General features: G+C 49.0%; 1 long non-coding RNA gene and 1 pseudogene across 5 annotated transcripts in view; one reads left to right on the top strand and one right to left on the bottom strand.

The window, feature by feature from the left end:
* The first annotated feature begins 838 nt into the window (after positions 1–838).
* Positions 839–5449, top strand: LOC144286454 (phosphatidylinositol N-acetylglucosaminyltransferase subunit P pseudogene; annotated as a pseudogene).
* Positions 5450–10710: 5261 nt separating this feature from the next.
* The window catches only part of LOC144286453 (uncharacterized), a 29288-nt gene continuing 27848 nt past the window's right edge, over positions 10711–12150 (bottom strand). For all 5 annotated transcript variants that reach the window (XR_013354511.1, XR_013354509.1, XR_013354512.1 and 2 more), the window contains one exon: positions 10711–11139. This is a non-coding gene — a long non-coding RNA (uncharacterized LOC144286453). The remainder of the gene's footprint in view (positions 11140–12150) is intronic.

Below are 12150 nucleotides of genomic sequence, written 5' to 3'. Positions count from 1 at the left end.
TACTATTATCTCCCATTTTTCCCCAGTTAGTGCAAATATCCACAAATCCTGAACATTTTTTAGAATTTGGAATGATGTGGGTGCATTCATGGTTTGAGAAAAAGAAGCAGAGCCAGTCATGAATGTGGAATGAGAAGGATTCATTCAAATGCCCAAGTGCTCAGTCACAAATGTTTTTTTAAAAAGATTTATTTATTTTATTGGAAAGAGAGGGAGTGACAGAGATAGCGAGAGAGAGAGCATGAAGGGGGAGGAAAGGGAGAAGCAGACTCCTCACTGAAAAGAGTCCAACAATGTCAGGCTCAATTCCAGGACCCCAGGATCGTGACCTGAGCAGAAGGCAGATGCTTAACCAACTGAGCCACCCAGGCGCCCCCACAAACACTTTTAAAAGTATGGGTTGGGGCACCTGGCTGGCTCAGTAGGTTAAGCATCCAACTTTTGATTTTGGCTCAGGTCATGATCTCAGGATTGTAAGATTAAGCCCTACATCAGGCTCTGTGCTCAGCGTGGAGCCTGCTTAAGATCCTCTCTCTCTGGGCAGCCCCTGTGGCGCAGTGGTTTAGTGCCACCTGCAGCCTGGGGTGTGATCCTGGAGTCCCGGGATCAAGTCCCACGTCGGGCTCCCTGCATGGAGTCTGCTTCTCCCTCTGCCTGTGTCTCTGCCCCGCCCCCCCTCTGTGTGTTTCTATGAATAAATAAATAAAAATTTAAAAAAAGAAAGATCCTCTCTCTCTCTCCCTCTGCCCCTCCCTATGCTGCTCATGCACTCTCTCTCTCGCTAAATAAATAAATAAATAAAATTCATAATTAACTAATTCATTAATTAAAAGTTCAAGTCCTTGGGGTGCCTGGCTGGCTCAGTAAGTAAAGCATTGACTCTTGATCTCAGAGTAGTGAGTTCTAGCCCCATGCTGGGGTAGACATTAGGGGGGAAGAGAGTTCTGGTCCTTGAATGGGATGAGGTGGGAAGGGGAAAGAAGGCAACCAGGTAATAGGAGCAGCTAAAAGCCCTGGAGCATGGGACTAGGTGTCAGGTTGAAGGTCCAACAGTGGACAGTAGAGTAACTGGTCCAGAGCCTCAGGAAGACCTAAGGACTGTCCTTATCTCCCTACATCTTCTAGAAAGAAGATTGATGCCTCTGCCCAGGACTCTCCCATTCCCGTGGAACTTAGAGCATTGCACTCACACCCCTCGAGCATTGCAGAGGCTTGTGACAGAGCTGAGTTTACACAGGCAGGCTGTAAAACAGAAAGGGTGCTGAGGTAGCCAAGCTGTCGGCAGGGGCCTGAGTGGGAGCTTCAAGGGTCAAGATTGTCTAAAGCCATGGGGAAAATGTTGGAAAGTTTACCTTTACCCTTGCCAGAAAGAGCAACTGATGGCTTTGTTCTTTTCTAAAGCTCCCAATTTGGCTTCATACTAGATCTTGTGTGGGCTTTTATTCCTGAATCTTGGCTAAACTCCTTAGGCTTAACCTATTGGACTCAAAAATATCGAGCAGTTATATTGCCTGCCTACCTCCTCATGACCATAGTAATAGATTACAGACTCCTATTAAACATCAGGAGTACCTCTCCTCTCAATGCCATTAACACAATCACAGATAACTATGCTAAAGATCCACAGCCAAAAAAAAAAAAAATTATATAAAAGAAAACGAAATATCAAGGCCATTCCAGCATTAAGAGATATTCCTATTAGTGAAGCAAACCAAATGTTCTTTCTTGCAGCCAGAGAGCTTTATGCCAAAAACTAAATTTTAAAAAAATTTATTTATTTATTTATTTATTTATTTATTTATTTGAGACCCAGAGAGAGAGGCAGAGACATAGGCAAAGAGAAGCAGGCTCCCTGCAGGGAGCCCGATGCAGAACTTGATCCCAGGATCCTGGGATCATGACCCAAGCAAAGGCAGATGCTCAATCACCGAGCCACCCAGGTGCCGCCCCCAAAAACTGAGTGGTATATAGACTAATCCCAAGCATTTACTATAATTTTTGACCAAATAATTTTGACCATAATTATTTTGACTCTCTCTCTCTTGCTAACACCCAATACTGAAATGTAAGAAAAAGTAAGTTGAACTTCTTAGATTAAGTTCCATTAATATTATAAACATTCTCAAATATTAGTTACTAATGGGCAGAATAAATAAGATACTTTTGTTAATCATCATTAACAAAAGAAAGAAAGCAGTGAACCAGTGAAGTGGGGGGATGAGTAGGAACCCAGACCGAAAAGGGAGTGCACTAGAAGGAGCTATTTGAGAAATCATAGTTTTGAGGACACAGAAAGCCCTAAAATGTTGGGAAAAAAGAGACATTTAGAGATCAAATGTAGAGGAAAGAGCACTGGACTAGGTCCAGAAAGTCTATATTTGAATCTCATCTTCGGTGCAGACTTTAGACAAGTCATTTCCCATAATTTCTCCATCTGGAAAATCAGAGGATTAGACCAGAACTTAAAATCCCTACCAAGGTTGACATTCTAGAATTCCTGACTCCCCCAATCAAAATCACGCTGTGCAAGTCTTTTTCTAGTCCTGTCTCCCATCTGTGTGACTGAACCAGCCTGGCCCTCCCCACTGGGTACTTCTTTCCTTGTGACATGGAATTTGTTTTCTGGTGGGTAGAAGTCTCTGGGTTCTCCTGTTAGACATGAGCCTCTGAAAGAAGAAACCTGTCTGGAACTCCCAGCTCTTGGAGCCTCCCCTACAGTGCTTTGCTAGCCTAAGAGCTCTGTGAGGTCCCCAGGCAGGGATGCCTGTCCTGTCACGTGGCCTCCTCTGGGCTCCTGAAGCAGCCCCTGCCCTATCCCCAGGCCCCAGGGCTGCCTGGCCAAAAGCAGAGAACATCGGGAGCTCTCCACAACTGCACATTAAACCTTCTGGACCTGGAGGCCCCTCCACCCCAAGGAGCCGATGTTTCTTGCTGAGGAGCTCTGGCTGCACCGAGTAGATGAAAAGCTGTCTTCACAGCAGAGTGAATTCCCTCAGACCCAGAGCAGCTGCTCCCCAAAGTCTCCAAAAACAAAAATCCTCATGAATAAATATTAGGGAAGAAATGAGGTTTCCCAAGAACAAAAGCAGAGTTGAAGAAGTTACTGAAAGAAGTTGGGATCTTTCATCTCACCAAATATGTCACTTATGTGTCGCCCCAGACTCTCCTTGCCAAGCCCCCTCCCACTCCACTGATCCGCAGCCACATCCTGCTTCTGCCTCACATGGAAACAGGCAGCACCTAGGAGATCATCTGCTCAGACTTTCCTTCAGAGGAATAGAGAAACCACAAACAGCTGCCCCCTGAGCCCTCCTGCCAAATTCCAGCTCAGACCGGGGATCTTGATGACCTCATTGGTATCTGAGCTGGAACTCACTTCTCCAGAGACAGAAGGGCTGCCAAGGACCCCTGCAGAGTCCCTGGAAAAAGGAGAGGCGGCATGGTGGGTTCACGTCTGTGCCACACCGGGAGAGATGTGCCAAGATCTCCACCCAAAGACTGAGCCACCAACTTGCCAATTGGCAGCTTGGGGTGAGTCCCTCCACCCCACCATCTCCACCCTGCCCCGTCAAAAAGCCCCTTGCTCTTCCAATCAAAAAAGATCCCAAGTTAGAGCCTCATTCGCTCTCATCTGGATGCCAATATTCAATGCAAATATCCTTGGGAGAAAATGTGCTTCTGTGCTAATGGACTTATCAGAATCCTTCCAAAACAGTTTTGCCGAAAGAGAAGGTGTAAGAGAGCAGGAGGGCCCTGGCAAGGCGGTGGAGCCGTGGGGTCCAAAGGTTCACAGCTCCTACAAGGTCAGTGCCAGAGGGGGAGCCGTGGGATTCGGGTAGAACAAGCCCCTCGTGACGCAGGTGAGACCAAGGCCCAGAGAAGGAGAACACCTTTCCCAGCGTCTCCCAGCAAGTCAGTAGCAGAGGCCAGACCTCAGGTCTCCGGACCCAGCCCTGTGCAGATAAAGGAGAGCCCAGGGCCTGAAAGACACCCCTTGGCTGCTTCAAAGGTTTGCCTGAGCCGGTCCTTCCCCCATCTCTGCCTCTGTAATACTTGGTTCCACCTGGACTGACCTCCACTCTGGGCTGAGAGCCCTGCAGAGCAGCACAGGTGGCCAGAAAGGGGTGGGGTGAGACGGGGAAGGGGCGAAAGATCGTCCTGTGGAAAGATTGAGAAAAGTCTGCTTCTTATCTGCATCAGACCCCGTGAACCCTGTTAAATCTAGACTAGTGCTCCCCTTTCTGGTCCAAAAACCCCAAAGAAAAATAGTAACGCTGTAGGGACCCCTGGGTGGCTCAGTGGTTAAGCGTCTGCCTTTGACTCAGGGCGTGATACTGGAGACCCAGGATCAAGTCCCGTGTCGGGCTCCTTGCAAGGAGCCTGCTTCTCCCTCTGCCTGTGTCTCTGCCTCTGTGTGTGTGCGTGTGTCTCATGAATAAACAAATACAATCTTTAAAAAAAAAATAGTAATGCTGTCATCTTTGGATGACACACTAGATTGGCATGCTAATCAATTATTCCCTATCTGGACTCCTCCAATGACACATTTCTTTCCCCTTTACCTTATAGTTGTTTTCGTAGCGGAAAAAGAGTGAGATCTTAGAATCAGGCCTGGGAGATTTGGGTTAAACTTTTCTAAAAATTTCAATATATGACTGTTAGTGAATGAATGAATAATGAATAAATGCATCCTTGTAATTCCTGGAGTACCTAAAGTAATTTTTACACATTGCGAGTGCTCAATAAATGTTACTTGAATTAATGCATATGATGTGTCTTATAGTGGAGCAGCTGGCTGGCTCTGTCAGTGGACTGTGCAATTCTTGATCTCGGGATTGTGAGTTCAAGCCCCATGTTGGGTGTAGAGATTACTTAAAAAATAAAATGAAACAAAGTACTATTTCATCTGCATCTTATTTATTACATGAGAAAAGGAAATCTGCTGACATCTCCAAAGTTCCTGGCCAGAACAATTCAGAATTGATTGTTTGGCCTACTACAATTTATGCCAATGCTGATGAGAACTCCCACTTTCTGGGGTCCCTCCTTTTTCTTCACCCTTGGCAAGTGAATTTCATTGCAGAAGATGGGTAAAGATGGATCTGTCCCAGAGCACCTCTAGGCTATGCTGGGCTTGCTAGGCTTTCTCTCTTCCTACCATATTCATATAATACTTACTGTGAGCTCCAGGGCATCTTGCAAAGCAGGCATGTCTTTGTAAAATACTGTTAGTTCATACAACTCAAAGAATTTCTTTTTTCTTAAATATTTTGTTTTTGGGCATCCCTGGGTGGCTCAGCAGTTTAGCACCTGCCTTTGGCCCAGGGCGTGATCCCAAAGTCCTGGGATCGAGTCCCACATCGGGCTTTCTATGTGGAGCCTGCTTCCCCCTCTGCCTGTGTCTCTACCTCTGTGTGTGTGTGTGTGTGTGTGTGTGTGTGTGTGTGTGTGTGTGACTCATAAATATAAATAAAAAATCTTTAAAAAAAAGATTTTATTTTTGGGACACCTGGGTGGCTCAGTGATTGAGCATCTGACTTCGGCTCATGTCATGATCCCGTGGTCCTGGGATTGAGTCCTGCAGCAGGCTCCCTGCATGGAGCCTGCTTCTCCCTCTGCCTATGTCTCTGCCTCCCTCTGTGTGTCTCTCATGAATAAACAAATAAATAAATAACTTTTCTTTTTAAGCAATCTCTATAATCTGTACACCCCATGTGGGGCCAGAACTCAAGAACTTGAGATCAAGAGTTGCATGTTCCACCAACTGAGCCAGCCAGGCAACCAGCAACTCAGAGAATTTTAATCACCCGAGTCTAAAAGCAATGATTGGGTCTCACCTCTCAGCAGCCTCTCCACTCTGAGGCTGCCTCCCTGACCCAAGAGGCTCACCTACTCTTCCACTGGAACCCAGGTCTTTGTTTCTTCCCATGAGTTTGGCTTCTACTTTTCTAAGCATTTCCCAAGTATACTCAATATAACTACTCAGATTCCTAGAACCTTTCTACACTGCCTTTCTTCCAAAGTTCCTTCTCTCTTGTTTTTTTCTTAAATATTCTTTTTTTTTGGTAAGATTTTATTTATTTATTCATGAGAGACACAGAAAGAGAGGCAGAGACACAAGCAGAGGGAGGAGAAGCAGGCTCCATGCAAGGAGCCCAATGTGGGACTCAATCCCGGGAATCCAGGATCAAGCCTTAAGCCAAAGGCAGACGCTCAACCGCTGAGCCACCCAGGCATCCCCAAAGCGTCCTTCTCATTCCCAAGTATATTGGTCAAAACTTGCCCACAGTGGTGACTGGGAACAGGACTAAAAGGAAGGGAAATTCTCTCCCAGCATCCAGCTTGGGAACTCATTTAGAGTCTCCTTTGGACCTTACATAGGACCTGGCATGCAGTAGGAGCTTAATAAATACATGTTACATGAACATTGGTTTAATATATAAATATTAGTTTAATATATAAATATCTGTTTAAAAATAAATAAATAAATATTGGTTTAATATATCATATTCCTCTGATTTTCTTTAGACTACAAATCCCCCAAGCATAGGCTTAAGAACTGTGTCTCTCCTCTCAGGATGCCTCCTAACCCAGAGGTACTATTTCCTCATTCTACAGGAGGCTTCTGAGAACAAATTCTTCCCACTTCCATGTTCTCTGAGCTCCAAAACTTTACCAAAGCCCTTGCTTAATGATGACTTGGGCCCATGTTTCTCAACCTCAGCTGATATTCTGGCCTAGAGAATTCTTTGATGCAGGGGCTGTCCAGTGCATCATAGTATGCTTAGCAGCATGCCTGGCATCTCCCCCATGAGAGGCCAGGAGCGACCCTCTCTCCATTGTGACAATCCAAAATGTCTCCAAACATTACCAAATATCTCCTGTGGGGTTTTTTTTTTGGGGGGGGGTGGTGGTACAAAATCACTCCCGCCCTAGACTGCAGCAATAAAAGAAGCAATTGCTTTGCTTTTTATTGCTCTGTGGGAATGGAAAATCTTTTTCTAGTAGAGGAAAAGTTGCATATTTATTACATTAAGAACTGGTGAGTAATGTCCTTCCAACCCTAGGGGTTTCTCAGAATTGAAACTGGGAGCACTCCAGGTGAGAGAATTCCTGCCTGAGACAAAATTTCCATGTCAGGTCATTGGGGTACACACAGAGTGGTGAAAAAAGGAAGTGGAAAAGTGTGAGGGCATGCCCCAGAAGTTACTAGAAATGGCGATTACTTTCCATTCCTCAGGACCTGCCAGCGCTCTAAACCTGGGGTCAAACACATAAAGGCCTACTCTGGTTGGATCCTACCTGCCTGCAGGAACTGGAACCCAGAGAGACCAAGTGACTTTTCTGATGTTGCACAGCACATCAGAGGGGGAAAAAAAACCCCAGCAAGATATGAATTCCCTTTGAAGTTAGACATCTGAAAGCCAAGGGAACACGATACATCCCCACTGCCACCCAGAACCTGTCTGCCCTAATCTGACTCTGGAAGCACAGACTAGACCAGAGCGGGAGGAGGGAAGCATCTACTGGTGATGTTCACTTGAGGGGTGGGGGACAGGGCTGCTCACACTAGCAGGCTGCTTCCCAAGATGCTCTGGGTTGCTGGCTTCTGAGCCCACTATCTCACTTTCGTGTTGCTGTGTGGAGATAAGCTATCAGCTTCTGCAGAGGATCAACTGAGGAAGTTGGGAGGGGTAGCCTTGGCAGCTGGCAGGAAAGGGCTGGCAGGAAAAAAAAAAAAAAAAAGCAAAGTATCCTGGGGACAAAAGTGCTGACTGGACAGTTCAGGAGGGAAGAAGGGGGAGCGTCGAGGCAAAGGGAGAAAATGAGAGAAAGAAAGGCAGAGAGAGGCAGAGAGACCCACAAGAAAACTAAAATGACTCGGCCAAAGAGAACTTGAGTAGAGAGCTTTTCCCCTCTTTCTATTAAAATTGTATTTTCTCACCAATCTGTAGAGGTGCTGGTTTAAAGTGTTCTTTCCACCTGTCTTGCCTTCAAAGAGCTAATGCAAACCAAGTATTCTTAAAACACATTTGTGGATGCCTGGGTGGCTCAGGGGTTGAATGTCTGCCTTTGGCTCAGGTAGTGATCCTGGAGTCCCTGGATCAAGTCCTGCATCAGGCTCCCAGCAAGGAGCCTGGTTCTCCCTCTGCCTGTGTCTCTGCCTCTCTCTCTCTCTCTCTCTGTGTCTTGAATTAATTAATTAATTAACGAATAAATAAATAAATAAATTTTTTTTTAATAAATAAATTTTTAAAATGTATTTGTGATCCCCACAAAGGATCAAGTCTTCAAGAGTGATTTACTGTGTGACTTCAGGAAAGTCATTCAACTGTTCTGAGGCTTTATGCTCCTCTCTTTAAGAAAAAAAAAAAAGGCAGAGATTACCCCGCAGGCTCTAAGGAGAGGCCTCATGGTCTAACTCACTAGAAGTGCTAAAGAGCTGTTCTTTCATCTGGAACTACCTAGGGAGAGATTTTCTTACCATGAGCTTTTACATCCTCATTCATTTGAATTGGCGCTCTGGGAGCCGGGAAGAGAACAGGTATTTTTATCTTACTTTAATGGATAAGCGGTGGTATAACTAGTAAAAAATGGATCTCTCCTTTGTTACACTCCTCTGCATACTGTGGAGAAGGCCCAGGCTTTCCCCCTTGAACAGGATTCTAAGACTTGGCTGAGCAGACTGGATTTTGGGGGACAGAAGGGGACCCTGCTCTTTGGAGAGGAGAGGCACCCATAGACTGGCATAGGGGCTGCTGGTATCATCAAAAGGCTTGAATTGGGAGCTCTCTCCTGAACCCAGCCACTCAGCCCACAGTTACACAAATCCATGGTATGGCCTGCTCTGGCTCTGTTTCAACGCAGGAACTTAACACAGGGCTATACTCCATAAGGCCCTGATAGGACAAGTCATAGGTGAGTCAGGAAGCAAAGCCAGTAATAAAACTTCCCAGGTCTGTGCCCTTCAGAGGCAAGAACAGTCACGTCTTCTTGTCCTGTCTTATGTGCTCACTCTCCCTTTCACTTTCCTCCAAGGCCTCCTCTCCCTTCCCACCCAACTGCTAGGTGGCAGCCCTTTATTTATACTCTTTTCTCCAAAGCCCTCATCCTCCAGGGGGCCGACTCAGATTACACCTGCTCTTGAGGAATCCTTCCTTTACTTTGTTATTAGATCCCCAAATTTGTCTACAAGAACAAGACCCTGGGCACACAGAAAGACAGCAGTAAATTAGGGGTGAGTTATATGTCTCGGGTGATGTGTGTGCTAGTGTGTAAGTTAACACCACATGGATGGAATCCAGAGCTGCCCCTGGTCAGGTGCTGCCTTGGGCTCTGGAAATTACCATTTTTAGGGAACTGGTTTCTAAAGAGTGGAAGGGACTATGATTCCCCTTGGTTGTTATTCCTTTTCTTTTTTTTTTTTTTTAAGATTTTATTTATTTATTCATGAGAGACAGACAGACAGAGAGGCAGAGACATAGGCAAAGGGAGAAGGAGGCTCCCTGCAGGGATCTGGATGCAGGACTCGATCCCAGGCCCCGGGAATCACAGCCCAAGCCAAAGGCAGACGCTCAACTACTGAACCACCCAGGCGCCCCAGTTATTATTCCTTTTCTATGTGAAACACAGCCCTGGCCCTATGTCCCGCCTGCCCAGGACAAAGACCAAGTGGGAGGGCAGCCTGGGTGGCTCAGCGATCTAGCGCTGCCTTCAGCCCAGGGCATGATGCTAGAGACCTGGGATGGAGTCCCATGTCGGGCTCCCTTCATGGAGCCTGCTTTGCCCTCTGCCTGTCTCTCTCTCTCTCTCTCTCTCTCTCTCCCCCTCTGTGTGTGTGTGTGTGTGTGTCCCTCATGAATAAATAAATAAAATCTTAAAAAAAAAGAGAGAGAGACCAAGTGGGAGAGGGTACCCCCAGTGGGTGCGGGCTTCCTCCAGAACCACCCTGTGATATCACTGTTGAAGTGTCTGCCTCTCTGCTTTGAAGCCCACTACAGAAGAGTCTCCAGGAGGCAGAGGAGGCCTCCGTCATGCAAAAGACCAAAGGGAAGTTCCAAGTTCAAGTCCAGGAACAGCACTAGAGAGGAAGGGTCAGGTCATCAAGCAGAAGGAGCCTTTCCCTCAAGGAAGGATACAAAATTACCGAGGAACAGGAAGAGCTTCCTCCTGTCTCTACCTCCAGGATACCCAAGACCTCACTCCCTCTGCTCCCCCCCCCCCCCCCCGTCCTTCCCCGACCTGCTCAACCGGAGAGAGACAGGGTCCCTAGACCTTGCAGGAGCCCCCTGAGCCAGGCCGGATCAGGGAAGGACGCCCGGGGAAGCTCCCAGGCAGAGCAGGGCGGGAACGCCGGGCCAGGGCTCCCCGGGCTGCGGCCGGACGGGTGCAGGAGGCGCAGGGGCCCGGCGGGCCGCGGCCGGGGCCCCGGCTCTCCGCAGATTCTTTTCCCGGGTGCGCGGGGTGCGCGCGGGCGGGAGCAGGAGCGAGACGAGCGGGCGCGCGAGGGGGGGCCCGGGAGGGAGCCGGGGCGGGGCGGCGGAGGAGGCGGCGGAGGAGGCGGCGGGCCGCGCGGCGTGGGGCCGAGGCGCCGCTAGGGTGCAGCTGCGGGCCGGGCGGGCGGCGGGCAGGGCCGGGGCGGGCGGAGCGGCCGGCGGCGCAGGCGAGGCCGCGCGGTGTTGTGTTTCACTGTAACTATAATTAGGCGGATTCTGTGTTTATTTAGGCTGAGAGCTGTAAGATAAATGACAGCTTCGAAGATGCTTTTCAGCACTTCATAAATCACCCACGGGCCCGGGCGGTTGGCTTCTGCCCCGCCTGGGGTCGTCCTCGCGCCCTGCCCGCCCCCCCGCCGCCCCGGGGACCCGGGCACCCCTGGGACGACCCCCGGGACTATCCCCGGCGCTCCCAAGGGAAAAGGGTGCCTGTCCTTCCCGAAGCTGGCAGCGCCCGGGCACAGGCGGGGGGGGGGGGGGGGGGGGGAGGGGGGCAGGCTGGTAGCAGGGCGGCCTCCTCCCCGAGGTGGTCCCGGGGGCCGCGCGGGGCTCAGGATGACAGGCAGGCTTGCCCTCCTCTGGGAGAAGATGGTCTCTAATCGGCTCTAATTCAGGCTCTCTTCCCTGTGCCTGGCTGACACATCTGGAGATTTACAAGAGACATTTGAGAAGTATTTATAGCACAGGGGACTTTTCCTTCCCCTCCTCTGAGGGTCTGAGCCTCTCCAGGAGGCTCAGGGTGGGAGGCTCCGAGTCCTTTCCCATAGGAGAGCGCATACTTGCAGAGGGGTGGTGGACAGCAGGCCCTCTCCCCGTTGGGACCTTGGAAGTCCCTGGCCAGGAAAAAGAGCAAAAAACTGGATGGTGACGCACCCGCTGCCTGGCCTGGCCTGGGTCAGGTCAGTTCCCTCAGCAGGAAGGGAGAGCAGGGTGGAGTGGAACACTGGGCCTATAGGGCTGGGACTGCAAGCATGCAAGCAGCACGCAGAGGTGGTAAACCCGACAGAGAAGTGAACGTGGTCTGAACCAGACACCTTCTCATGCAGAGGTTTCAAATCAAAACAGCCACTGCCAAGTCCCAGGTCAAGTGTCAAAGCTAGTGGCGTGGACCCTTCTCTTAGTCTGGGAGCACGGATTTGGAGAAATTGGCCTTGGTAAAAACAGCAGGCCAACATTCAGTAGGCAAAAGGCCACAATAATCTTATGAGGCCCCGTGCTGCCAAGCCTAGGCCCAGCGCCGGTTTGGGGAAGTTTCACCAAGCCAGCAAGGAGAGAAAGGGATTCCTGGCTTCAGACATCAAGGTCTGGCCGAAGGAAGGAGAGGTGCTATATGGGCACTGCCCTGTCCCCTGGGCCTAGTCCTCCCCAGAAGGGGTCTGCATTCCACCAGAGAACAAAGCCATCTTCTCATATGGAATGCCGCACCCACAAGAAAATAAGCAGAGAGAGCAAACTCAGGAGCTCTGAGTAGATGTGCTCACGTGTGTGACCTTGTGATCTCTATCAGAGTGGCATTCCTCACTTATTTGGTATTGATTAGCCACTGTCTCTGAGTCAGGCACTATGCTAGGTGTTAGGCACAAAAAGGTAAAAGACACAACCCTTTCCCTTCTATTCTAGTGGGAGAGATGAACATAAAAACAAATCATCACAA

Source organism: Canis aureus, chromosome 16, assembly GCF_053574225.1.
Source record: "Canis aureus isolate CA01 chromosome 16, VMU_Caureus_v.1.0, whole genome shotgun sequence".
Lineage (NCBI taxonomy): Eukaryota > Metazoa > Chordata > Mammalia > Carnivora > Canidae > Canis > Canis aureus.
The sequence above is the reverse complement of the archived record's forward strand: the minus strand, read 5'-3'. Positions and strand labels throughout refer to the sequence as shown.